Source organism: Triticum aestivum, chromosome 2D (genome assembly GCF_018294505.1).
Source record: "Triticum aestivum cultivar Chinese Spring chromosome 2D, IWGSC CS RefSeq v2.1, whole genome shotgun sequence".
NCBI classification, from domain to species: domain Eukaryota; kingdom Viridiplantae; phylum Streptophyta; class Magnoliopsida; order Poales; family Poaceae; genus Triticum; species Triticum aestivum.
In genome coordinates, this window is record NC_057799.1 from 403,569,450 (window position 1) to 403,595,057 (window position 25,608).

At 55.0% G+C, this 25,608-nt stretch overlaps 1 long non-coding RNA gene across 3 annotated transcripts; it reads left to right on the forward strand.

The window, feature by feature from the left end:
- The first annotated feature begins 4,677 nt into the window (after nt 1-4,677).
- LOC123049432 (uncharacterized) lies at nt 4,678-9,344 on the forward strand. Of its 3 annotated transcripts, none has more exons than XR_006423582.1 (4): nt 4,678-5,047; nt 5,138-5,808; nt 8,243-8,485; nt 8,573-9,344. It is a non-coding gene; the product is annotated as an uncharacterized lncRNA (long non-coding RNA). The 3 variants fall into 3 exon arrangements; XR_006423584.1 differs by having other exon boundaries at nt 8,243-8,443; XR_006423583.1 differs by lacking the exons at nt 8,243-8,485; nt 8,573-9,344 and adding an exon at nt 6,591-6,827.
- The last annotated feature ends 16,264 nt before the right edge of the window (nt 9,345-25,608 follow it).

The following is a 25,608-nucleotide window of genomic DNA, read 5'->3' on the forward strand; positions in this document are numbered from 1 at the left end:
GGCACCTGACCAACTTAATGACAGAATTTAACCCCAAAATATAATAGTAATGACTTATACTCCGATATCATCTATCAACCTATAATCCAAGTCATAGCAATATCCAACAAATAATCCAAGCATAATCTCATCATCTCAAAACACTCCAAGGGTAGCACAACACTACTGTCATGATGAATCCGAAAACAATAATCCTACTACTCCAATAACAAGAATAAAGCTATTCGTCTAAGATCCACATGTAAACATCATCTCCGAAAATAATATTCCAAGCAACAGAACATCAACTAGCATCATGAAAATAATCATACTAACCACTAATAATCCAAAGGCAGCATGATATCCAAAGTAATACTCCAAAATATAATACCAGATACCATCATTGAAATAATCATAATACCAACCACTAATACTCCAATGGAAACATGATACTCATCAACTACAAGCATAAATCTCAGTAATCCAAACAATAGCATGGCAACAACAAGATCAACATAATACTCCGAGAAAATGCCATGCACAAAGTCTTGTAGCTAAAGCAAATATTTTAAACAAGTTCAAATAGATTAAACCATGTCACTGCATTACAGTGATGCAAATGGAGGGTGTGGCTTGCCTGGGGGGGGGGGGGAAGAAATCACCGGGGAGAAAGTGCGAGAAACTCGCCGGAAAACGTACTCTCTCGGAGGGGGCTGAATAAGGGCAGGGGCAAAATCGTCATTTTCAGAATTTCAAACATGGTGAAAATGGTTCCATCAGAACGGGCTCGACGAATCGAAGGTGTGGGCTTTGGAATCACCTTATTTGGAGTTGCGAGCAAAAAGTTATAGCCCGACGAAGTTCAAGGACCAATATGTAAAGATTTCTCCACAAACAGGCCCCTGAGCTGAAAAACAGAAAACATATTCTCAGGAAATACGTCTTCAGAACAGAGAAAGCGCATTCTTAGATAAAGCAGAGGCAGAATACGCTTACTTCACGCGAAAACATACTTTCTGAAGTACGCTTCCACTTAACCATGTGGACAGTGGCGGGGCCGGGCGTGGGGTCGCTGACGTGCGGGTCCCGCGGGTTGGGCCCGTCACTTATCCACGTCGGCAGGGCGGGGTCAACGCCCGTGCGGCTGACCAGCGGGGCCCGCGCGGAGGAGTGGCCCGCCTGGCTTGGCTCCTTCTTCCTCCTCTCGTCTCCCCCGATAGGAAACAGAGGAGCGGCAGAGGAGGCCGCGGCCGGCGCTGGCCTCGCTGCCTCCGGCTACATCCGACCAGGGCAGTGCACCGGCGGCCTCAGAACGGAGCGCTGCACCCGCCTGGGACAGAAGGAGCGCCGGGGAAGGAGGGGGATGATGACAGCGATGGAAGGGCGGACGACGGCTCTGGCCGGCTTCGGGCGATGAGGGGCAGGGTGCTCCGGCGGCTTGGAGGCGGAGAAATGGCTCGGGAGAGCTTCGCTAGAGTCTTGGGGCCCAACTGATGAAGAAATGAGGGAGGGAGGGGCGCGGCAGCGACTGAATTTAGGCGGAGGGCCGGAGCGGCCATGGCGGTCAACAGAGGCGAGGAGAGCTCCTGGAGCGCGTGGGGGAGGTCGGGGAGGGGTAGTGGAGCGAGGAGAGGCTGCTGGTGTGCTCGAACGGCTCGGGGGAGGCCTATATATAAGCGGGCGAGACGGATGGGCTCGGGTGCCACCGGGCACGTCCGCCCGAGGCTCTGGCGACAGCCAACGAGCACGGGAGGGCGCGGGAACACGACGAGCTATTGATTCAGAGCTCGCGGAGGGGTAGACAACGCCGGGGAGCAGAGGAAGAAGCCGAGCACCATTAAAACATGTCGGGGCACTGTGCTCCCGTGGACGAGCGTCGGCGAGCGTCGGTGGGTGTCGGTGAGGTATCTGCCGGAGGGGGAGAGGGGTCCAGGGGACGGCGACGATGCAGGCTAGCTGTTGGACACGCTCACGTGCGCGAAGACGACGAGAGGAGGAGGGACCGAAGCACAAACAGCCACTGGACGCAGCCGCAGTGCACAGAGCGCGTGCACTGTGGTGCCATTAACGCGGTCACCGCGTGCACTTGCAGGTAGCGAGGGAGAGGGGCTTGACCATGTTGTCTAGTGGGTAGTTCATCCAGGGTAGGTCTCAGCCGCGGTGGTAGATCGATCAAAAGTGATCTGGTTAACTGGAAATCACCCTTTGAAATTTACTGCAGTAACCTTGGGTGAACACAGGTGATCAACAGGGATTTTACTGGCGCCAATGAGTTTGTCTGGGGTGATTAACTAAGGAAGGACTATGGTACTGGAGGTTTTGAGGCATAATCGAGCACAAACTAACATAGTTGCTTTGTAACTCACATTATGTGTCCAAAATCAAGATTTGGATGATGCACTCACATGGAGTAACCACTTGAGGGAAAACTTGGCAGGGCTTAGTGATTTGGCCAGATAAAGGTGCTGTAAAATTTCATACCAATTGGTTTTACCAAAATGGTACTTCCTTCACAGTTATTCCCTCTGTCCAGAATCTTGCCAAAATTCTAGAGAAATATTGGCTTGATGAGCCATGCCCGAAATGGGTGGAGGTAGGTTATATGGATAATAGATGGCCTAGAAAAATTGGCAGCCATAATGGAGCAAGATAAAATATACTTGCTTCACAAACTGAAATTTTGGGCTGAATCAAAGAATTGAAGATGAGCTCACATGGAAGCATGACATGAGCTCTACTTTGGTGGAGGGCTATGATATGATGATATTAGGGATCATGCAAAATGGCAACTCATTTGGATATGCCTAGCTTGCACCTCCTTCACAAAGCTTCTTTCTGGATAGAAACTTTGGAAAATCATAATTAAATAATTACTAGGCAAATGAGGTTGCATTTTGGCATGTGGCAATGATATGGACAGGAAAAGGTGTCCAAGGAGTTGAGGTCAATTGGGAAATGGAAAATAGCACTTGCTTCACAATGTGCCATTTAGGCAGAATAGGAAACGAATTATTTGAGCAAGATGATAAACATGAAAAATGAAATATTTTGCCATATTTGAGAAATATATGACCCAAACAATTTATGAGAATTATTTGGGAATTTTAGGAGTGATGGAAATAAAGGTTGCTTCACAACCTAGGGCAGACAGGGTTATTCCTTTAATAGAAAAAGGAATATTCCTGGGAAAAAGAAATTAGGGTTTGGTCAAGCAGAGGAGTGACATGATCTTGGCAAGGTTTTGAGAATGATGATCCACTTGGGAGGGGAAATGAGGATGGTTTCCCAGGTGACAAGGCCACAGAACCACTCCAAAAAGAAAAAACAGAGCAAAAACCAATAAATCAAATAGAAAAAGAAAAGGGCCAAAATCTAGGCTGTTACAGTGCCACAGACCCAGGAGGAGGCGGCGATGGCCGCCATGAGCCGGTGTCTGTGAGGGCGAACGGACCGGATCCAGGCCTTCACCCAGGCCGAGCTGGAGCAAACGCGGGAGTTGGAGCGCGCCGTGCTCGTAAGTTCTTCCTTGTCTATTTTTCTTTTGGTTGCTTCTTCCGGGTGGGTGTAGCCCCCGAGATTCGGGCCAACTGCATAGAAGTTGGGTCGAATCTTAAACTGATGTCTTGTTTTGATCGCTTCTCCTTGCAACAACTGGACTCCTACCGGGTCAGCTTCTTCAACCGGCTCCTGGACACGCACCGGCAGCTCAAGGAGCAGCTTGCTGCCAAGGAGGAGGAGCTCCGCATCGCCGCAGGTATTTTCTTGTGTTCTCTTTTTTAGTGGGGGCGCGCTAGGGCACCCACTTGATGTAGCCCCCGAGATTCGGGCCAACTGCATAGCAGTTGGGTCGAATCTTAAACTGGTGCTTTGTTTCTGAATTTTCCCTTGCAGCCGAGGTGCTGTCTCGAAAGACCCAGCTATTTCGAGCCGTCCATCATTACGACCGGCTTGTTGCAGATGTCGGCCGGCTCGAGGCCGAGGTGGTGAAGGCAAAGGCGGAGGCAACGGGAGCCCAGCAGGCGCTCGACGAAGCCAGCAGGCTGCAGGAGCAGCTGGCGGGCGACAAGAGCCGTCTTGAGGCCGAGGTGGAACGCCTCAAGGCGGAAGCCGCCAAGGTTGTGGAGGCGCAGCAGGCCCTAGACGAGGCCAACCAGCAACGTGGCAAGCTGGCCGACGATAAGGGCCAGCTCCAGGCCGAGGTGGAGCACTTGAAGGCGCTGGTGGCCGCGACGGAGGTGTAACGCCCCAAGACCGACGCTTCAGATGCCTTCCATGTATTTCGAGTTTCGTCATGCGATTTATTTGCTTGTTGCATTTCATCATGTCATCATGTGCATTGCATTCACATGTTTTCATAAAACTTGCATCCATTCGTAGTTGCCGCTTCACCCTTGCCTCCGTTGACGTTTCTCAGACCAACCGTTCTTTTGTTGTCCGACCGTTTGGCCCTTTCTGCACAGTGCACTGACCCCCTCGCGCGCGTCCGAGACTTCCCCGAACCTGACCTGCTCAGTCATCACCGTTGGATTTAGTTCATCCCCAAACATCTATAAAACATCTCCGGTTTCTTATTTGGGCTACCTAACCTATTTATACTCGACCGCTCAACTTCAATCGGACGGACCGGATTAGTCCCTAACCTAATCCACAGGCTATATATAAACTAGTCCAACCCTAATCTTTAGCAGGCTTGTCCCATCAGTCTTGTCCCCGCCGCCAGCCATCCACCCACTCGCCTCCCACCTTGGGATCCTCCCAGATCCATCCCGGGCCAACCACCGTCTCCCCTCGATCCATCCACCCAACCACACCGCAGCCAGCCGCCTTGCGGCGCCCTCTCCCTCGAGCTCCAACGGGAACCGCGCCACCAGGACCCCGCGGCCTCAAGCCCCTCGCGCCCGGAGCTCTCCTAGCTGTGCGCCTCCGCACGTTCTTCCCGAAGACCAGCAGCGCTCGCCGACCTCCTTGCTTGTTTTGGTTTGGGAGAGGAGCTCCCGACCGTGCCTCCCGCTGGCGAGAGCCCACTGGATCCAGCCGCCTACCGTCTCCGGCAAACCTAGCAGATGAGGTGCCACCCGTCTCCTCTTTCTCTCCCCTGTTCCCCTCTTCTTCCTTCTCTAATCTCTCTCCCTTCCTCGTGTGCCTTCTTATCTGCCAGGAAACGAACGGGGCTCGCCCCTGCTGCCATGGCCACCGGCGACCGGAGCCGCCGTGTGTGTCCTTCCCGTCCCTGCCATCCTTGCCGCCGGATCGGGCCGGCTCTGCCCGGCTCCTCTCGCCTCGACTGCCCGTGCTCGCCTCCCGCCGTGGGGCCTCGTCTCTGCTTCGGTCAGACGAACGAAGCTGTCGCCGCCCGCTTCGTCAGTTTCAGGATGCGAGCGCTGCTCGCATTGACCGCCCCCTGAACCGCCTGAGATCGACCTCCAGGCCAGTCCCTCGCGCGCCGTCCTTCTCCTCCCTCCTTCCTTCTTTTCTTCTCTGCGTCCTCAACTCCCTCTCGACTCTCTCTGTACAGGAAACCACCATGCGCCGCCTCTTTCAGCTCCGCCCGCGCGCCGCCCTCGCCGGAGTACGCGCCAAGTTCATCGTCGTCGCGCCGAGTCCGTCGCCAGCCGCCGCCGTTGCCTCTGTTTCCCGCCCCCGTGCTGCCGCTGTCGCGCCCTGCTTCGTCTGAAGCTCCAGCGCCAAGTCCCCTCTTCTACATCGAGTTGCTCTGCCCCGAGCGCTCGCGTTGACCGCGCCTCCAGCGCCTGGGCCAGCGGCCTCCAATTCCCAGCGCGCCTCCAGCCTAGCGCCAGGCCTTCTCCGCTTCTGGCCCATTGGCCCATGGTGAGCATCAGATCTAGCGCCCCCACTGTGCACTGTTGCGCCAGCCAGTTTCGGCCCGTGATGTTTTTTTTCTGCCAGGACGAATTTCCTAATTATCTAGAGAACGTTGTTTTACAGAAAAGTTGCATATAATAACTTCACAACCGTGCATCATATGTAAAAACTTTAAATATATAAAATGCTTAAAATTTCATCTTGTTTCATAATATGCTGTTGTCATCCATGTTTAAAATGTTTAAAATGATGTTTGCAATTAATTTGCTAAATGCCATGCTAAAATGTTTTATTTCGTAACTAAATAACCGTAGCTCCGAATTTAATAAAATTTATATGTAAATGGGGTAGAAAAATGCCTAGTTTAACATGGTGCACTTCATTTTGCTGTTTAACAACATTAAAATTGTGTTTAGGGCAGAACAGTACCAAATCTAAAATAGGGACATGAGGATTTTCCGGAATTGTTGTTTGTTGTTCCGGCCTCATTTAAACTTGCCTAGATGTGTAGTTTTATTATGCTTCACCTCTTGCCATGTTTAACAACATTTAATATTGTTGATTACCTAAACTAGAGTGAACTAAATATTTGAATGTGGTGTTTCGTCAATATGCAACTTGTTGCATATTGAGCTCCACTTAATTTGTAGTGTTGTTTGTTGCACTTTGCCATGCCATGAATCATTAAATCGGACATGCATCATACTTGATTGCGCATCATGCCATGCTTATGTGTTGGTTGTTTACCATGTTGTTTGCTTCTTTCCGGTGTTGCTTCTTCGGGTTAGTTCCGATAACGTCGCGTTTGTGAAGATTTGTTCGACTTCTTCCGTTTATCTTCTTTATGGACTCGTTCTTCTTCCTTGCGGCGTTTCAGGCAAGATGACCATACCCTCGAAATCACTTCTATCTTTGCTTGCTAGTTGTTTCGCTCTATTGCTATGCCGCGCTACCTACCACTTACCATATCATGCCTCCCATATTGCCATGTCAAGACTCTAACCCACCTTTCCTAGCAAACCATTGTTTGGCTAAGTTACCGCTTTTGCTCAGCGCTTCTTATAGCGTTGCTAGTTGCAGGTGAAGTTGCAGTTGGTTTCATGTTGGAACATGGATATTTTGGCATATCACAATATCTCTTATTTAATTAATGCATCTATATACTTGGTAAAGGGTGGAAGGCTCGGCCTTATGCCTGGTGTTTCGTTCCACTCTTGCCGCCCTAGTTTCCGTCATACCGGTGTTATGTTCCTTGATTTTGCGTTCCTTATGCGGTTGGGTGATTTATGGGACCCCCTTGACAGTTTGCTTTGAATAAAACTCCTCCAGCAAGGCCCAACCTTGGTTTTACCATTTGCCACCTAAGCCTTTTTCCCTTGGGTTTTCGTGAGCCAGAGGGTCATCTTTATTTTAAACCCGCGGGCCAGTGCTCCTTCGAGTGCTGGTCCAAACCTGGGCGATGTCCGGCGCCCCCTGGGCAACCAGGGTCTATGCCAACCCGACGTCTTGCCCATCCGGTGTGCCCTGAGAATGAGATATGTGCAGCTCCTATCGGGATTTGTCGGCACATTCGGGCAGTCTTAATGGTCTTGTTTTACCATTGTCGAAACGTCTTGTAACCAGGATTCCGAGCCTGATCGGGTCTTCCCGGGAGAAGGAATATCCTTCGTTGACCGTGAGAGCTTGTGATGGGCTAAGTTGGGACACCCCTGCAGGGTGTTATCTTTCGAAAGCCGTGCCCGCGGTTATGTGGCAGATGGGAATTTGTTAATATCTGGTTGTAGAGAATTTGACACTTGACTTAATTAAAATACATCAACCGCGTGTGTAGCCGTGATGGTCTCTTTTCGGCGGGGTCCGGGAAGTGAACACGGTTTGGGTTATGTATGAACGTAAGCAGTTTCAGGATCACTTCTTGATCACTTCTAGCTTCGCGACCATTGCGTTGCTCCTCTTCTCGCTCTTATTTGCGTATGTTAGCCACCATATTTGCTTAGTGCTTGCTGCAGCTCCACCTCATTACCCCATCCTTCCTATAAGCTTAAATAGTCTTGATCTCGCGGGTGTGAGATTGTTGAGTCCTCGTGACTCACAGATTCTACCAAAACAGTTGCAGGTGCCGACGATACCAGTGCAGGTGACGCAACCGAGCTCAAGTGGGAGTTCGACAAGGAACTTGGTCGTTACTATGTTTCGTTTCCTGATGATCAGTAGTGGAGCCCAGTTGGGACGATCGGGGATCTAGCATTTGGGGTTGTCTTCTTTTATTTTGGTTCCGTAGTCGGACCTTGATTGTACTCTGAATGATGTATGTTTAATTTATGTATTGTGTGAAGTGGCGACTGTAAGCCAACTCTTTATTCCATTCTTGTTCATTACATGGGATTGTGTGAAGATGACCCTTCTTGCGAAAAAACCACAATGCGGTTATGCCTCCAAGTCATGCCTCGACACGTGGGAGATATAGCCGCATCGTGGGCGTTACAGGAGGAGACCCGTCAAGGGGAGACCCGTTGCCGCGAGGAGGCCGAGAATACGACCGAGGCCAAGGACGTCGAGCTGAAGGCGGCCCTTGCCAAGGTCGCCGATCTGGAGAAGGCACTGCAGGAGCGTGACCGCACCATCGCCTGGGAGCGGCGTGGTACGTTTCTCAAAGCGCAGCACCTGGAATAGTCCTTCTCCAGTAAGTGTTTCTCTTGGGTTTTGACGGGCTGGGATCCCGGCTTTTCGTTCTTGGTGATCTTTCCTGACTTGCTTTGCTTTCTGGCAGGGGCCTTCCCGGAGACGCGCTAGCTGGCGGAGGAGGCCGTCTGCTTTCAGCGCGACCCGCAGGGAGTCATCGGCTCCGGGACCGACCCGCAAGTGGCCTGGGCATTCCCGGAGATCGTGACCGCCGCCGAGGCTCGTTTGCGCATCATGGGCGACCAGATGGGGCGGCTTTCTCAGGCCGGCGCGATGATGACGGCGGCCCTCTGGCCGGGCTCCGTTGCACCGAGCAGCTTCACACGGCTGGCGTGGTGGCTGGGGGCGGGTCCGAACCGTCTCCACGACTAGCGCGTTTCCGCCCCGCTCGTGCCGGTGCCGAGATGGCGCTCCGGTTCACGATGTCTTGGCATCCGGACCTGTCGCTGGATGCATTGATGTGCCAGCGAGCCGGCTCGGAGAACTAGCTGCAGGTGGAGGCCGGACGGATCGCTGCCCGGGCCAGCTACATCATCGGGTTAGCCTTCCATGACGAGTTTCGGCCGGAGCGGTGGAGGACGGAAGAGTCATGCCTGCTGATGACTAAGGCCTACTTCTAGACGACCCAGAGGGCAGCTCCGAGGAGACGAACATCTACGGCGACGCGGACACCGAGGAGGGAGACACCGGCACCTCGGCGAACCCGAAGGCCATCGAGGGAGATGCCTGAGGCTGCTTGTTTTTAACTTAGTAAAATTTTCTGTTAGGTAGCAGGTCCACCCACCCACTGGGGGTATCCAGGTGTAATGAACTCTGGCCTTGGGCCTGTCCTTCGAATTATGCTGTATAAGTTTTGTGAATGTTTGCGCTTTTGCTTTTCATTTTTTGCGCCATTTTCTTGCGACTTTTCCCTCTCGGGCTTCCCCCCCCGCGAGTCTGACGGCCGAGGCTCCGGTCCGTGACAAGGGGTTTGGCCTTTGAGAGGAGCGCGCAGTACTTAGGCGTTCGAAATGTTGAGCACGAGCGAAACACCCACTGGGCCGGCTAGCGGCAATTCGGCGAAGCCGGTTGTCGATCAGCCGATCGTGCAGCAACTTGGAGTGGCCGGGCCGGGTCGATCAACCCGGCGGTATGTAAGAATTTCGTGGATGCCTGTGCTTTTGCTTTTCGTCTTTTGAGCCATTTCCTTGCGACTTTCCCCTCTTGGGCTCCCCCCCCCCCCGCGCGAGTTTGACGGCCGAGACCCCGGTCCATGACAAGGGGTTTGGCCTCCGAGAGGAACGCGTAGTACTTAGGTGTTCGAAACGTCGAGCGCGAGCGAAACACCCACTGGGCCGGCTGGCGGCAATCCTGCGAACCTGGTTGGTGAGCAGCCGGTCGTGCGGCAACTTAAAGTGGCGTGGCCGGGTTGGGTAATCCGACGGTCCTTGACTTAGTGTTTGTGGCGTGCTGGTGCTTTGGCCTTGCGCGCTTGCTGGCCGACAGCCGAAGCCGGTTCTGTGGCTTACGGCGAAGTGGAAGGCCGCGGTGATCCCAATACATCAGGAACAGCTAAGTAAGGTGGCGGGTAGTGACCAAGCCGGCCAGGCCCCGAGCCCCCGGGTCGAGCGAGTCGGACCGGTGGCTGGGTTTGATAAAGAGGTAAATAATGCACAAATGCAGGAGACACAATTGCTTGGTCGGAAAGGGCAGCCCCCGAGCGTCATTCGGGGACTCCATAGTTTTCAGATGATTACAAAAGGCAGCGATACATACGTGCACACGGCTAACTGTAAAACAGGCGGAGGAGTTCTGCGTTCCACAGTCGGGTTGTTTCTTCGCCAGCGGTGTCTCTCTTGCGCTTGTTTGACTTGCGGGCAACGATGAGGTAGTAGGCGTTGCGATCGCACAAGGCCTTGCTGACGATGAAGGGGCCCTCGCATGGGGAGGTGTCGGGGGTGTCGTGTGACATAAGCCAAAGGATGGCTTATCATGGAGGGGAAGAGTAAGACGTCGCCGGTGCGAGGAAACGGGATAAGGCGTAGACACGTACGCCGGCGAACTTTACCCAGATTCGGGGCTCTCCTAGGAGATAACACCCCTAGTCCTGCTCTGCGGGGTCTCCGCATGATCACTATCTCAATGATGGTGGCTACAAGCTTGCTCCTTGAGCTGTTTCTCTAGAGGAGGAAGAGGAACAAGGCTAGCCCTAGCTTCACTCTCTCTCTATGTGTGTGTGTAATCTCTATGAGGCTCAACCCTTTGCATGGGTGCCCTCGGGGGTTTATATAGGCCTACCCCCCAGGGGTACAATGGTAATATGGCCGGGTGTAGGACCCGGCCGTCAGTGTCTATGGTGGCCGGCTTCTCCGCCGGCCGCTGGGGCCCGCCGGCTGTCTCGTACTTGACCAACAGGCCGTGCCCGCCGCTGGTGGGTCCTGCCGGCTGCGTAGTACTGTGGCAGTGCCACTGATGATGCACGCTTTGTCGGGGAGAGCATGGCTACAGTACCGCCGCCTGGCGGGCGTTCACTGTAGCCACCCCCCGTCTCTTCTGATTAATGGAGCACATACTTTGAGGGAGGGGGAGGGATGCCTGGTGGGGAGTCGGCCTCCCCCGTGCCGGCTGGTCAGGAGTCGGTCTCTCACGGACAGGTAGGGCCCGCCGCCTGCGGGCCGTACCGACAGTCCGTAGTGGGAGCATGGCCTCCTCTGCCATGGGTGATGTCATGGGCTGCGTGGCGACAGTGCCACGCCGGGCGAGGGATGTCCGCCCAGTACACCGCACTGTGGCCACGCTCTGCCCTGGATTCGGGGGTGGCAGGCTGCACTATAGGCACACCCCGTCTCGTCGTTATAATGAGGTGCTAACTTTGAGGGCACGGGGGGGGGGGGGGGGGGGCGTCTGCTAGGAGCCGGCCTCTCTGGAGGCCGCCTGCAAGGAGTCGGCCCATCTCGTGGCTGCCCTCTGAGCTTTGCCGCCTTCCTGCAGCCGGCCGCTTGGACAAGCTAGCCTTAAGAAGGCGGCCCTTCTTCTTTGAGGCTTGAGGGGTGCAGCCGACCCCGATGTCTTGAAGTGCCATGGGGAGCAGATGAGGCTACTCATGGTCATTTACTCCGACAGTAGTCCCCAAAGCTGGTGGGGCGCCGCGGAGCTTCTTATTTCGAGTGGTCTGACGATCTTGCTTTGCCCGTCTTCCGAAGAGCCGGCTGGTAGGAGTCGGCCGCGATCAGGCGGGCCGCCTGATGATTTCGAAACATCGGGGCGGGAGCCAGGTGGAGTACCAGCCAGGCGCCAGGCTTGCCGCTCGTTGCGCACACCCCACACGGCGTCAGCCAGCCGAACCGGCCTGCCAGCCCACGCGCGCGACGGGACGTCACAGCAGGCCGGGGCCCACCACTACTGGGCCTCGGCACGCGCGCGGATCCGCTGCGGCCGAGGCGAACGGTTGGGATTCCCTGGCGCAGTAATTGCACGCCATTACCGCGCGGTAATTGTGGGGTCATGGGGTCGTGGGCGCAGTTTATCCCACGACTCCCCACATTCTCACCCCCTCGGCTCCGTCGCCTGGGCCTATAAGTAGGGGGAGGAGGGGGGCGGCAGATGCACGCGCGCCCTCCTCTCCCTTCTCCTTTCTTCTTATTGCTGCTGCTGCCGCACTCCTGCATCTTGCCGAAGTGCTGCCGCAACCCATCGTCGCCGAGCCCATCTTCCCCGCAGCGTCGCCGCTCCGCCGCGGCCTTGCGCGTTCGTCGCCGAGCCGTGCCTCCGTCGGCTCAAGCTCTCATGGCGCGCTCCAGTGATTAGGACGGCTCGAACGTCCATGATGATCACCTCTCCCTCCTCCGCCAAACGCGGTAGCTGCCCTGTGAGCTACGTACAGGTATGCGCTCCGCCCGCGAAGGAGATCTCGCCGGTGCCGGAGGAAGGCGAACGCGTCGTCTTCCGGTCGCATTTCCTTCGCGGCTTTGGCCTGCCGGCAAGAGGCTTCCTCCGGTCCTTCCTTCAGTTCTACCGCCTCCAGCCGCACCACCTCACACCGAACACGGTGGTGCTGCTAGCCGCCTTCGTTACTCTCTACGAGGGTTACCTCGGCGTTCTCCCCACCCTCGAGCTCTGGGGAGAGTTCTTCTACACCAAGCTCGGCACCGCCGTCAAGGCGGAGGCGGCCCAGTGCGGAGCCTTCGTCGCGGTGCGTCATCCGAGCTCCCGGAACTGCTTCCCGTCCATCAGCTTGACGCAGTCGGTCAAGCTGTGGCAAAAATCATACTTCTATGTCAAGAATGTCCACCCGACGCTGGACTTCATCAATCTGCCGGCTTATACAGCCGGCCCGCCGACTGAGCTCCCGCACCAACTGGACCTTCAAGCCGAGGACGCTGTCGGCCGCCTCCACTACCGCCATCGCCCGGATCAAGGTGATGACGGAGTCGGAGGGCCTCAAGGGGTCGGACCTACTCACCGCCTTCGTGGTGCGCCGGGTGCTCCCTCTTCAAGGCCGGCCCCACATGATCAGTCGGATGGGCGGGCATCGAGACCTGTGCCGGATGTGCACCAAGCAGATGCCGGACGTGGAGGTGGCCCTTCTGGTGAACCACATCTCGAACTGCAAGCTCTCGGAGGAGGAGTGGCAGTTCGGCAACCGGCCATACTCCCGTGCAGACCCGCCGCCCGCGGTGAGTCTTTGATTCTTCTTTCTCTTTATATGCCGGGCTCTGCCTTTGCCGCCTGATCAGTCGGTCACAATGCAGATCCTCACAACCCAGCTGGCAGCCGATGCCCTAGAGCAGGGTCAGGAGTACCTGCCGAACCAGCCAGCGAGTGACGCGAACGACCCCGACTTGGGGGGCGGTCTCCCTGGAGTAGGACGACGCCACAGGTGGCGGAGTCGGAGTAGGCGGCTCTGGAGGAGGCGGCGTCGAGGATTGGCCTGACGATGACGAGGAGGAGGCCGAACCGCGCCGCCCGCAGGGCGCCGACAAGGCGGGCGCGGGCTCCTCAGCGGCGCCGACTGCACCAGGCGGCACGCCGAAGCGCTAAGCCGGCCCGCCGCTATTCGGCAGCCGGCCGAAGAAGCCCCGGAATACGGCCGCTGTGACCAGGCGGCCCAGTTTCAGAAGGCCCCAAAACAACCCCCGATGGTGTTCGTGCAAGTGCTCGATTTTCTTGCGTTTCCTTTCTTCTTTCTTGCAAACTCTTTCTGAGTTTCTTCTTTTTCTTGTTTGAATAGGGCCCCGCTCTCTCTTGAGCGGTCGGCCTCTACTTCCGTGGTTGGGGCGACGGAGGGTTCCGCCAACACCCGCTGTGTTGACCCACGCATCGAGCTCCAGGCGGGGACGGAGCAGAATGCGTAGGAGGCGCGCGAGGAGCAGGAGGAGACGAAGCGGCAGAAGGCGGCGGCGGCAAAGGCGGCGCGGGAGGAGGTGGGCGTGGTGGCCAAGGCGAAAGCTGACGCCTCGGCCAAGGCCCAGGCAGACGCCGCGACCAAGGTCCAGGCGGACGCGGCCGCCAAGGCGCAAGCGGAGGAGGCCGCACGCAGCCGAGCTCCGCAATTCGTCATCCCCCTGCGCTCCGCGCCACATGCGCCAGAGATCCCGGCGCCGACTGGAGGAGCCGGCGACAATCAGCCGGTCATGGAGAGGGAAGGGGGCAACGCCGTCATCCTGAGGACGGAGGTGCCCCGGCAAGTGCCGACTGCCGAGGCCCAGGGCAGTCGGCCTGACGTGCCGCCAACGCCTCAAGTCAGTGGTGAGCTGGTGGGGGGTGAGGGAGTCCTGGATTAGGGGGTCCTCAGACAGCCGGACTATATACTTTGGCCGGACTGTTGGACTATGAAGATACAAGATTGAAGACTTCGTCCCGTGTCCGGGTGGGACTCTCCTTTGCGTGGAAGGCAAGCTTGGCAATTCGGATATGTAGATCTCCTCCCTTGTAACCCTAGCCCCCTCCGGTGTCTATATAAACCGGAGGGTTTAGTCCGTAGGACAAGATCAATCATAATCATAGGCTAGCTTCTAGGGTTTAGCCTCTACGATCTCGTGGTAGATCAACTCTTGTAATACTCATATCATCAAGATCAATCAAGCAGGAAGTAGGGTATTACCTCCATCGAGAGGGCCCGAACCTGGGTAAACATTGTGTCCCCCGCCTCCTGTTACCATCCGCCTTAGACGCACAGTTCGGGACCCCCTACCCGAGATCCGCCGGTTTTGACACCGACATTGGTGCTTTCATTGAGAGTTCCACTGTGCCGTCATGGTAAAGGCTTGATGGCTCCTTCGATCATCGGCAACGATGCGATCCAGGGTGAGGTTTTTCTCCCCGGACAGATCTTCGTATTTGATGGCTTCGTACTGCGGGCCAACTCGCTTGGCCATCTGGAGTAGATCAAGAGCTACGCCCCTGGCCGTTAGGTCAGGTTTGGAAGCTTAAACTATACTGCCGACATCCGCGGAGACTTGATCTTCGACGGATTCGAGCCCATGTCAGGTGCGCCGCACAGTCACGACGAGCATGAATTAGCTCTGCCGTCGGACGGTGTTCGGGAGATCACACCTATGGCTACTCCGGCTCTCAAGCCGGAGCAGATCGCGCCGTCCGAAGACGGGCGGATGGACCCCGCCACGGAGGCCGCACACTCAGCGGTGATAGAGCCGAATACTGACTTCACCTCCTATGAGACATGTGTTGCCGGACCCTTGGATTCGTCCCCGGCCAGGGGCTCCGAACCGCCTGCATCCGTGCCTATCGAATCTAATTCGGCACCGATCATCGAGTTTTCCTCCGCGGATATCTTTCAGCACTCGCCCTTGGGCGACGTGCTAAATTCATTGAGGTCTCTCTCCTTGTCAGGAGACCCTTGGCCAAACTATGTCCGGCTTGAGTGGGAAGCGGACAATGAAGAAATTCGTTCCCCACCCACCACCCACTTAATAGCCACTATCGACGACTTAGCCTACATGCTTGATTTCGGCTCCGAAGACATCGACGGTATGGACGACGATGCAGGAGAAGAACAGGAACCACCGCCCACAGGGCGCTGGAATGCCACCTCATCATATGATATATACATGGTGGACACCCCCAAAGAAAGCGATGGCAATAAGGCAACGGAGGATAATCCCCTCGAGAAGCAATCTAAGCACCGGCGTCATCGGCGCCGCTCTAAGCCTCGCCATAGCAAAAGCAGCGATACCGGGACAAGAGACAATAACGCTGCGGATAGTGCCGAAGACGAAGACAATCCCCTCCAGCCAGGCTTCGAGCGGGAGGATGGGCAAGCTAGCCCTAAGGAGCAGGCAGCAGACGGAGAATCAGAGGATGACAATTACATGCCCCTCTCAGAGGAGAATCAGACGGAGAACCAAGATCTGCTAGCGGATAGATCGACTGAGGTCCTGGTAGCCAAGGAATACGAACTCGAGCGCCCAACCAAAAGTTACCCAAGGCGCAGGTTGCTACCGCAACTTGAGGAGGAAAGCATTAAAGCCTACACTACCAGCGTATGATGCGGCTGACCGGCCACCTCGTGGCCGAGACAAAGCGGCATATCAGCCCGAAGTCCAGCCCGCACCCCGTCGCCAGTCAAACAAAAACACCAAGGCCCGGGGCAACACGCAGGACCTGCGAAACGTATTGGAAAACAAAGCAGGACATACAAGATTGATCTACGGATCATGGGGGCGCGCCCCAACGCGTGACGACGACCGTCACGCCGGATATACTAAAAGCAAATCCGGCCGGGCCGAATACAGCAGACAAGACTCGTATGAACTGCATCGTGACATAGCCCGGCACAGAGGCGCCGCACACCCCCAATGCTTCACTGACGAAGTAATGGATCACGAATTCCCAGAAGGATTTAAACCCGTGAACATTGAATCATATGATGGTACAATAGACCCCGCGGTATGGATTGAAGATTTCCTCCTCCACATCCACATGGCCCGCGGCGACGATCTACATGCCATCAAGTACCTCCCACTAAAACTCAAAGGGCCGGCTTGGCATTGGCTCAATAGCCTGCCGGAAAACTCCATTGGCAGCTGGGAGAATTTGGAAGACGCATTCCTTGACAACTTCCAGGGCACTTATGTGCGACCACCGGATGCTGACGACTTGAGTCACATAACCCAACACCCACGGGAATCAGCCGGGAAATTCTGGACTCGGTTCCTAACTAAAAAGAACCAAATTGTCGACTGTCCGGATGCCGAGGCCTTAGCGGCATTTAAGCGTAACATCCGCGACGAGTGGCTCGCCCGACACCTCAGCCAAGAGAAGCCGAAGTCCATGGCAGCCTTCACGACACTCACCCGCTTTTGTGCGGGCGAGGACAGCTGGCTGGCTCGCAGCAACAACACATCAAGAAATCCTGGCAATTCAGATGCCAAAGATAGCAACGGCAGGCCACGTCGCAACAGACACAAGCGCCGCAACAACGGCGACAACGCCGAAGACATGGTAGTCAATGCCGGATTCAGTGGCTCTATATCCGGTCAGCGGAAAAAGCCGTTCAGAAGAAGCAATCCGGGCCCGTCCAGTTTGGACCGCATATTCGATCGCTCGTGTCAAATTCACGGCACCCCCGATAAACCAGCCAACCACACCAAAAAAATGTTGGGTGTTCAAACAGGCCGGCAAGTTGAATGCCGAAAACAAGGAAAAGGAGCTGCATAGCAGCGACGAGGAGGAGCCCCGGCCGCCGAACACAGGAGGACAAAAGAAATTTCCTCCCCAAGTGAAAACGGTGAACATGATATACACAACCCATATTCCCAAGCGGGAACGGAAGCGTGCACTAAGGGACGTCTATGTGATGGAGCCGGTCGCCCCAAAGTTCAACCCATGGTCTTCTTGCCCGATCACTTTCGATCGCAGGGACCACCCCACCAGTATCCGTCATGGCGGTTCTGCCACATTGGTCCTTGACCCCATCATTGATGGATTTCACCTCACTCGAGTCCTTATGGACGGTGGCAGCAGCCTGAACCTGCTCTATCAGGATACAGTGCGCAAAATGGGTATCGACCCCTCGAGGATCAAACCCACAAAAACCACCTTTAAAGGCGTCATACCGGGTGTAGAGGCCTGTTGCACGGGCTCAATCACACTGGAAGTGGTCTTCGGATCTCCGGACAACTTCCGAAGCGAGGAGTTAATCTTCGATATCGTCCCCTTTCGCAGTGGCTATCACGCACTGCTCGGACGAACCGCATTCGCCAGATTCAATGCGGTACCGCATTATGCATACCTTAAGCTCAAAATGCCAGGACCTCGCGGGGTTATAACAGTTAATGGAAACATAGAACGCTCGCTCCGTACGGAGGAGCACACTGGGGCCCTCACAGCAGAAGTGCAAAGCAGCCTTCTGAGACAAACCGCCAATTTGGCGATAAAGCCCCTGGACACCTTCAAGCGAGTCCGGAGTACCTTGCAACAGGATCGTCCGGCACGTTCAGAGCTCGCCTAGCAATTCGGCCTCCGTCCTAGTCCCAGTCAAGCAGCAAAATTTGCGCCGCGCGTACATAATTACGCACTCAAGATACCATGGGCATAGGCGGAGGCACGGCTATGGCACGGCCCACAATGCGGCTCAACCGCCTCAGGAACCGTATATCTTTAACATTTTCTTCCTTTCAGGACCCTATTCTCTGAAGGCCCTCTCCGATCGCCTAATTATCGGACCCGTCACGGGAAGGAAACACCAAGGAATCAAGAAGCTTTGACGTACAAGGGAATCCCCAGGTGGTCTGTGATAACGATCGCTATACCTGTTTTACATACCCACACGCAGCTTGCCCTTGGATAGGACATGTCAAATAATCCTATTTTTACTTATTGCACTACTTGTATACATACGCTTTGACGTATCATTTAAATAACAATGTACAGCATTAGCTCATTATTGCATTCCTTCATCTTTTTTCCCTGTCTGCTTATTTAAGACAAATTGCACCCGTACATTCTGATATGTCTAGTGCGCCAGGGGCTTCAGTGTACCCCATAATACGGCAAGAAAAAGTCCGAACACTTTCGATAGTGCGGCACCCCGAACTTATAGCATTATATGCATCAGCTCCGAATCATGTCTTGGGTCAATAGTTGGGTTTGCCCGGCTCCCATGTTTTCATACCTTACGTTCCGCTATATCGGCTAAGGTAGCATTGGGAGAACTACTGCGATTGTGTCCCGGTTCTTCCGGACGAGCACCTCAGTAGAGAAAGCCAAAAACTGACTGTCATGATGCGGCGAGAGCTGGTCGCTGTTCGAGAGGTCTCAAATCCTTAAAGATTTTTTCCGCTTCGGGCGAGGAGTCAGCCTTGTCCGATTTAGGCGTACATAGCGCCCCAAGTTCGGCCTTCCGAATACTAGGGGCTTCGCCAAAATTTAAAATTGTAGACTTCTATGGCTAAGTGAGAGTGATAAAGCTGTATAGTTCGATTGCCTTGTTCGCTGCGCTAAACACCTACTTAAAGGACCAATTTTTTTGGATAAAGAGTCTTTAAGATCTATCCCGAACACCTCAATACTAGCTACATGGGGGCAGAAGCCGACGACTAGCCAACTCTCAGACTTTATAAACGGCCGCACAGAAGGTAATATTTTAAATCAACAAGCGTTACATAGCGCACATGAACTCGTTTTCATATTACAGGATCACATGAGTACATTCATTCAAATATTACATCCTTAGCACATTCCTCCGCCACAAGGCGAGCACCCTTCAGGACACTGTCATAATACTTTTCTGGGTGGCGATGCTCCTTGCCCTCCGGCGGCCCCTCCTTCACCAGCTTTTCGGCGTCCATCTTCGCCCAATGCACTTTCGCATGGGCAAAGGCCCTGCGCGCACCTTCAATGCAGACGGACCGCTTTATGACTTCAAACCGTCGGCAGGCATTCACTAGCCGCTTTACCAGGCCGAAGTAGCTGCCAGGCAGGGGCTCGCCAGGCCACATCCGGACTATGAGACCCTTCATGGCCAGTTCGGCCGCCCTGTGAAGCTCGACCAGTTGCTTCAGCTGGTCGCTCAAGGGCATCGGATGTTCGGTCCCAGTATACTGAGACCAGATCAACTTCTCTGTCGAGCTCCCTTCCTCGGCCCGGTAGAACTCCGCGGTATCCGATATGCTGCTAGGTAGATCTGCGAATGCTCCTGGAGAGCTCCGAATTCGGGTAAGTAAAAGGAAAGTTTCCTTCACATGCTTGCTTTGCATAATGAATGCCTTACCCGCTGCTATCTTCTTGACCGCCTGAATCTCCTGGAGGGCCTTTTGGGCTTCGGACTTGGCATTTTGTGCGTTCTCGAGGGCCTTCACATGCTCGGACCCCTGCGTCTTAGAGTCACGCTCCAAGGACTCGTATTTCTTGACAAAATCCTGGAGCTCTTGCTGAACCTCGCCGACTCGGGCCTCTTGCTTCTCGCGCTCGGTGCGCTCCTTGGCCGCTTTGTCTTCGGCCTCGGACAACACCTTCTACAGGGCCGCCACTTCGGTTGTGGCCCCTAGCAAAATTCATGATGATCCTATGATCTAGCAATCACCTTCTTTTTTCTTTATCAATATACAGACGGTGTATCACTTACCTTTGTTCTCTTCGAGCCGCCTCTTGGTAAGGCCGAGCTCTTCCTCAGACCGCTCAAGGTCCCGCTTCAGTGCGGAGACCTCCGCAATACGAGCGGCAGTGGCCAGCAGCGAAGCCTGCTTATTCCCATAGACATATTCTGATTAGACTCCTATGATTATTATTTGATCCTCTGTTCGGCCTTTCTTTGCGAACACCAAACAGAGCATCAGGGGCTACTGTCTATGCTGTAACATTTTCTCATAATTTGATTACTTACCTCAAAGCCTGTCAGGAGGCTGGCACAGGCTTCAGTTAGTCCGCTTTTGGCGGACCGAACCTTCTCGACCACCGCACTCATGATAGTGTGGTGCTCTTCGTCAATGGAAGCGCCGCGAAGCGCTTCCAGCAAGTTGTCTGATGCCTCTGGATGGACAAAGGCCATCGGCACAGACGGCTCGCCCCCCTTAGCGAGGGGTCACTTGACAGAATCCAGAACCGCTGGAGGTTCTGGCGCAGTATTCGGCTGGGGGCCAAACTTGCTGCCCCCGTCATTAGAGCCCATGGAAGTCTTGCCCCCCATGCGCCCAGCGTCTGGGATGTCGCCTTGGGGCGCCTCCAGGACTATCTCCCCTTGGTTCAATACCCTTTGAGACAACGCCTCGACGTTGTCCGTAGGGCGGGGGGAGGTGGCGGTCGGGAGTGAATCGCTATTCATCGCCGACTGGCCCAAAGACTCATCCGAAGAGGATACGTCGATATGGGCTTTGGATGGACTGCATGATCATGTTTGGCATGATAAGATGCAATAAAACAAAACATACTAGAACTATTATGGTATCCGGATACTTACGACTTCGCGAGGGGCTTGTCCCTGGGCAACCACTCCTCGTCGATGTAAGCGACTGTTGTGGAGTAGTCCGGAAGGAGGGTCCTTCCCTTCTTGGACCCTTCGGCCTCCCCAGATGGGGCGGCCTTCCTTTTCTTGTCTCCTCGGCTGGGGGGGAGAACTTTCCTCTTCCTCCTCCTCGTTTTCGTGGGAGGAGGGCGCCTCGGTGTTATCGAACGATGAGTCCGATACAACCTTCCGCCGGAGACCTTTCCTGGTCCCCGCGGCCTTCTTCTTGGCATTCTTCTCCGGTGCCTCATAGGGCGCCGGAACCAGCATCTCCGTTAAGAGAGCCCCTGCTGGATCTTCGGGCAGTGGGGCCGGGCAATCGATTCGCTCCGCTGTCGCTACCCAGTCCTGTTAAAATGGCGTGGAGGCTCAGATCCCGCACATGATTATACTGGGGAAAGGAACATCTTATGAGATATAAAGAGCTTACCGGATTGGCAGGGCGCTTTGCGCTGAGTCCGCGATCCTCGGTAAGGGGAGGAGGTACCTCGGCGGCCTTGAACAGCACCTTCCAGATGTCTTGATGCGTCGTGTCAAAAAGCTCTCGCAGCGTTTGGTGCTGGGCCGGGTCGAACCCCCACATATTGAATGCCCGTCTTTGACACGGAAGGATCTGGCGGAAGAGCATGACCTGGACCACGTTGACAAGCTTGATTTTCTTTCTTATCATGTTTTTAACATAGTTCTGGAGTCCGGTCAGCTCCACCGATGAACCCCAGGATAGGCCCTTCTCTTTCCAGGAGGTGAGCCGCATGGGGATGCCGGATCGAAATTCGGGGGCCGCCACCCAGTTGGTGTCGCGCGGCTCGGTGATGTAGAACCACCCCGATTGCCACCCCTTCACGGTGTCCACATAGGAGCCTTCGAGCCAGGTAACATTGGGCATTTTGCCCACCATGGCGCCTCCGCAGTCCGCTTGCTGGCGACCACCACCTTCGGTTTCACGTTGAAGGACTTCAGCCATAGGCCGAAGTGGGGCTTGATGCGGAGGAAGGCCTCGCACACGACGATAAACGCCGAGATGTTGAGGATGAAATTGGGGGCCAGATCATGGAAGTCCAGCCCGTAGTAGAACATGAGCCCGCGGACAAATGGGTGGAGGGGAAATCCCAGCCCGCGGACGAAGTGGGTAAGGAATACAACCCTCTCGTCGGGTTCTAGAGTAGGGACGATCTGCCCCGCGTCTGGGAGCCGGTGCGCGATGTCTGCGGCCAGGTATCCGGCTTCCCGGAGCTTCGTAATGTTCTCCTCCATAATGGAGGAGAACGTCCACTTGCCTCCCGCTCTGGACATGTTTGGAATGGTTTTGCGGAGAAAATGAGAACTTGGGCGCTGGAGCTCGAGTGCGCGAGAATGGATGGGCAGGGAAGAAGAAGGCGTGGGGGAAAAAGAGGAGTCCTTGTCCCTTTATAAGGGCAGTAGAAACTGTGCGCCTCCCTACTTACCCCATAAAATCGCTTATTCCCCAAGAGCCGCGATTGATGGCGCGGTTGGGTTACCCATATCCGTATTGATGAGAATCCCGTGATAAGGGGAACACAATCTCTGCTTCAACAAGACGTGCCAATAAAACCGCCTCGCAACACGTGCAGTGGCAGGCAGGGAAAACGGTTCGTAATGACCGGGCCACGGCAGGACGTCACGTTATGATAAGTTGTCAGCAGATTAGATTAGTGGAATAATATACTCTCTACGGTGGTATGTGGAATTTGTTTTGCAGAGCCGGACACGATCCTTGTGTTCAAAATCTTCTATGGAGTATTTGGGGGAGGAACCCGCCTTGCAATGCCGAAGACAATCTGCGTGCTGGACTCATCATCATTGAAGCCTGGTTCAGGGGCTACTGAGGGAGTCCTGGATTAGGGGGTCCTCGGACAGCCGGACTATATACTTTGGCCGGACTATTGGACTATGAAGATACAAGATTGAAGACTTCGTCCCGTGTCCGGGTGGGACTCTCCTTTGCGTGGAAGGCAAGCTTGGCAATTCGGATATGTAGATCTCCTCCCTTGTAACCGACTCTGTGTAACCCTAGCCCCCTCCGGTGTCTATATAAACCAGAGGGTTTAGTCCGTAGGACAAGAACAATCATAATCATAGGCTAGCTTCTAGGGTTTAGCCTCTACGATCTCGTGGTAGATCAACTCTTGTAATACTCATATCATCAAGATCAATCAAGCAGGAAGTAGGGTATTACCTCCATCGAGAGGGCCCGAACCTGGGTAAACATTGTGTCCCCCACCTCCTGTTATCATCCACCTTAGACGCACAGTTCGGGACCCTCTACCCGAGATCCGCCGGTTTTGACACCGACAGGGGGCGACCCCCGTGGTTCACACTCCGCTGCACCGTCGTGCGGTGAAAGCGACTTCAGCGCCGCGGCCGCAGGAGATCGCGGCCACGAGCTCGTCGGCCCCGGAGGCGGAGGCCACTAGTGCCACCCCACGAGAGTGGGCATCTGGGGGTGGAACGAGTGTCCTGAACAGAGCTGCGCATGAGGTTCAGACCCAGCTGCAAGCTCAAGGCACCGCCCTCCAAAACTACACGAAGGCGTTCTTGGCGTCGTGAGCCGCCGTCCAGGTATTCTCTTTATGTTTTGTTTTTTATTCTTGTACTCTTCCATGGGGGCGCACCAGCGCACCCACTGGGTGTATCCCCCGAGTTCCGGGCCGGCTGCTGAGCAGGCGACTCGGAACTTAAAGGTAAGTTTCGGCTGTTGACCCTTTCTTTTCTTCTGTTCTCTTTGTTGCAGGATTACCACAACATTCGTGCGGCCGCCTTCAGCTCCCAGGCCTGGGAGCTGGCCAAGCGGACCGCCGACTTGTCTGACAGTCGAAGTAAGCCTTCATCTTTTCTCTCTTGCGGGGGCGCGTCAGCGCACCGCTGGGTGTAGCCCCCGAGATTCGGGCCGACTGTTGAGCAGTCGGGCCGGATCTCCCATTAACCACTTTCCTTTTTGTTGATTGTCTTCTCTTTCTTGTCTTTGCAGGAGCCAACGCCAACCTGCAGCAGTGCCTGGGTGAAACCGAAACCACACTGCGCACCAAGGAGGAGGAGTGCAGCAAGGCGGCGCAGGAGCGTGACCGCCTGGCCAAGAATCTGGCGGACCAGGCGGACCAGCACGAGGTGGCCCTCCAGGCGGCGAAGGACAGCGAGGCCAGCCTCCTGGCCGAGTTCGAGACCGAGCGCTCGATCTGGGCTGAGACAGAGAAAGCGTTGACCGATGGCTACAACGTGATCGAGGATAGGATCGACGGTGCATTATCCTTCTTCTCTTTCTGCCGCCGACCGTTGTATGAGCCAGCCTATGATTTCAGACTTCTCCTTTCTGTCTGCGCAGAGTTCTTCCCTGGTTATGCCGTTGCTGCCAACCAGGCCATCGAAACTCGCAGCGACGAGCGGAGACAGACTGGCGCGGAAATCGCGCCCAATGCCCCTCGGTCCCTTGGCGAGCAGCTTCTTGCCATCCAGGCTTGTCTCTAGCCGGCTCATCGGATGCTCTACCACCTGCAGTGTGTCAGAGCCCAGGTGATCTCCGCCCTCTGGCCAGCCGTCTAGGCTCCGCGCACCCCCAGGCGGACCGCCGACTGGCTGGAGGTGGCCGTCGGCCGCTTCGAGGCGTGGAAGGGCTCCTTAGCCCGGGCAGGTGCACGGCGAGCCTTGGAGTTCGTCAAGGCGTGGTACCCTGGGCTGAGCCTAGACTAGTTGGCCACATTTCGGCAGGAGGCCCGCGAGGAATTGGTGGCGGTGGGGCCTGCTCTCACTCGGCGTGCGGCATCGATTGCCGAATACACCGAGACCGGCGTCTTCGTCCCTGAGCTGGACGAGGAAGGTGCCGAGGTGCCGCCGAACTAGTTCGGGCTGTACCTGGACGACGGCGAAGAGTCGATGGAGGAGATCGTGTGACGCCCGGATAATTAGACTACAGTAATTCCCTGCTAATGATGCCACGTCACCTCTGTCGCCGTAGTTAATCTCGGGTTAGTTCAAAACCGATTCAAATTCAAAATTGAATTAAAGGCAAACATGAAATTTTTTCAAAGATACAAAACAAAATGTTCGGGTTGTGCCAGTTAATGCATAGATGATTATGATGAAGAATTCACATTTTTATATAATGTGTAAATGCACTAAAATGATTTAAACGGTAGCAAAAACATTATTTAAATGCCTTTGGTATTTTATAAAACACTAAACTATTTTATTTTGGGTTAAAACCTTTTGTGGATATGGGTTGTTTTGAAACGTTAATTTAGGAGTCATTGTCATATTTTACTAAGTAAAAATAAAGTGGAACTAAAATCCAAACAGAGAAGAAAATAAATAAAGAAAAGAAAACACAAAAACAGAAAACAAAAGAAATAAAACAGAAACCCCTCCCACCATGGGCCATTCGGCCCAGCTGTTAGCCAGGCCGGCCCAACCGGCCTCGCCCACTCCCCATATCTCCCACCCCCGCAAACCCTAACCCCACGACCCCCACCCACTCGTCCCACTCTCTCTGCCCCTCCCGATCTGGATCGGGGGGAACCGACCCCTGAGACGCCCGACGCCGCCCCGCTGTCGTCGGAGCTACCTCGCCGGACGCCATCGCCGGCCTGCTTCCTCCCCGTCGCCCGGTCGTCCCCGCCGACCTCCTCAACCCCCATTGCCCCGTTCCCTACGACACCCAGTGAGGCCCC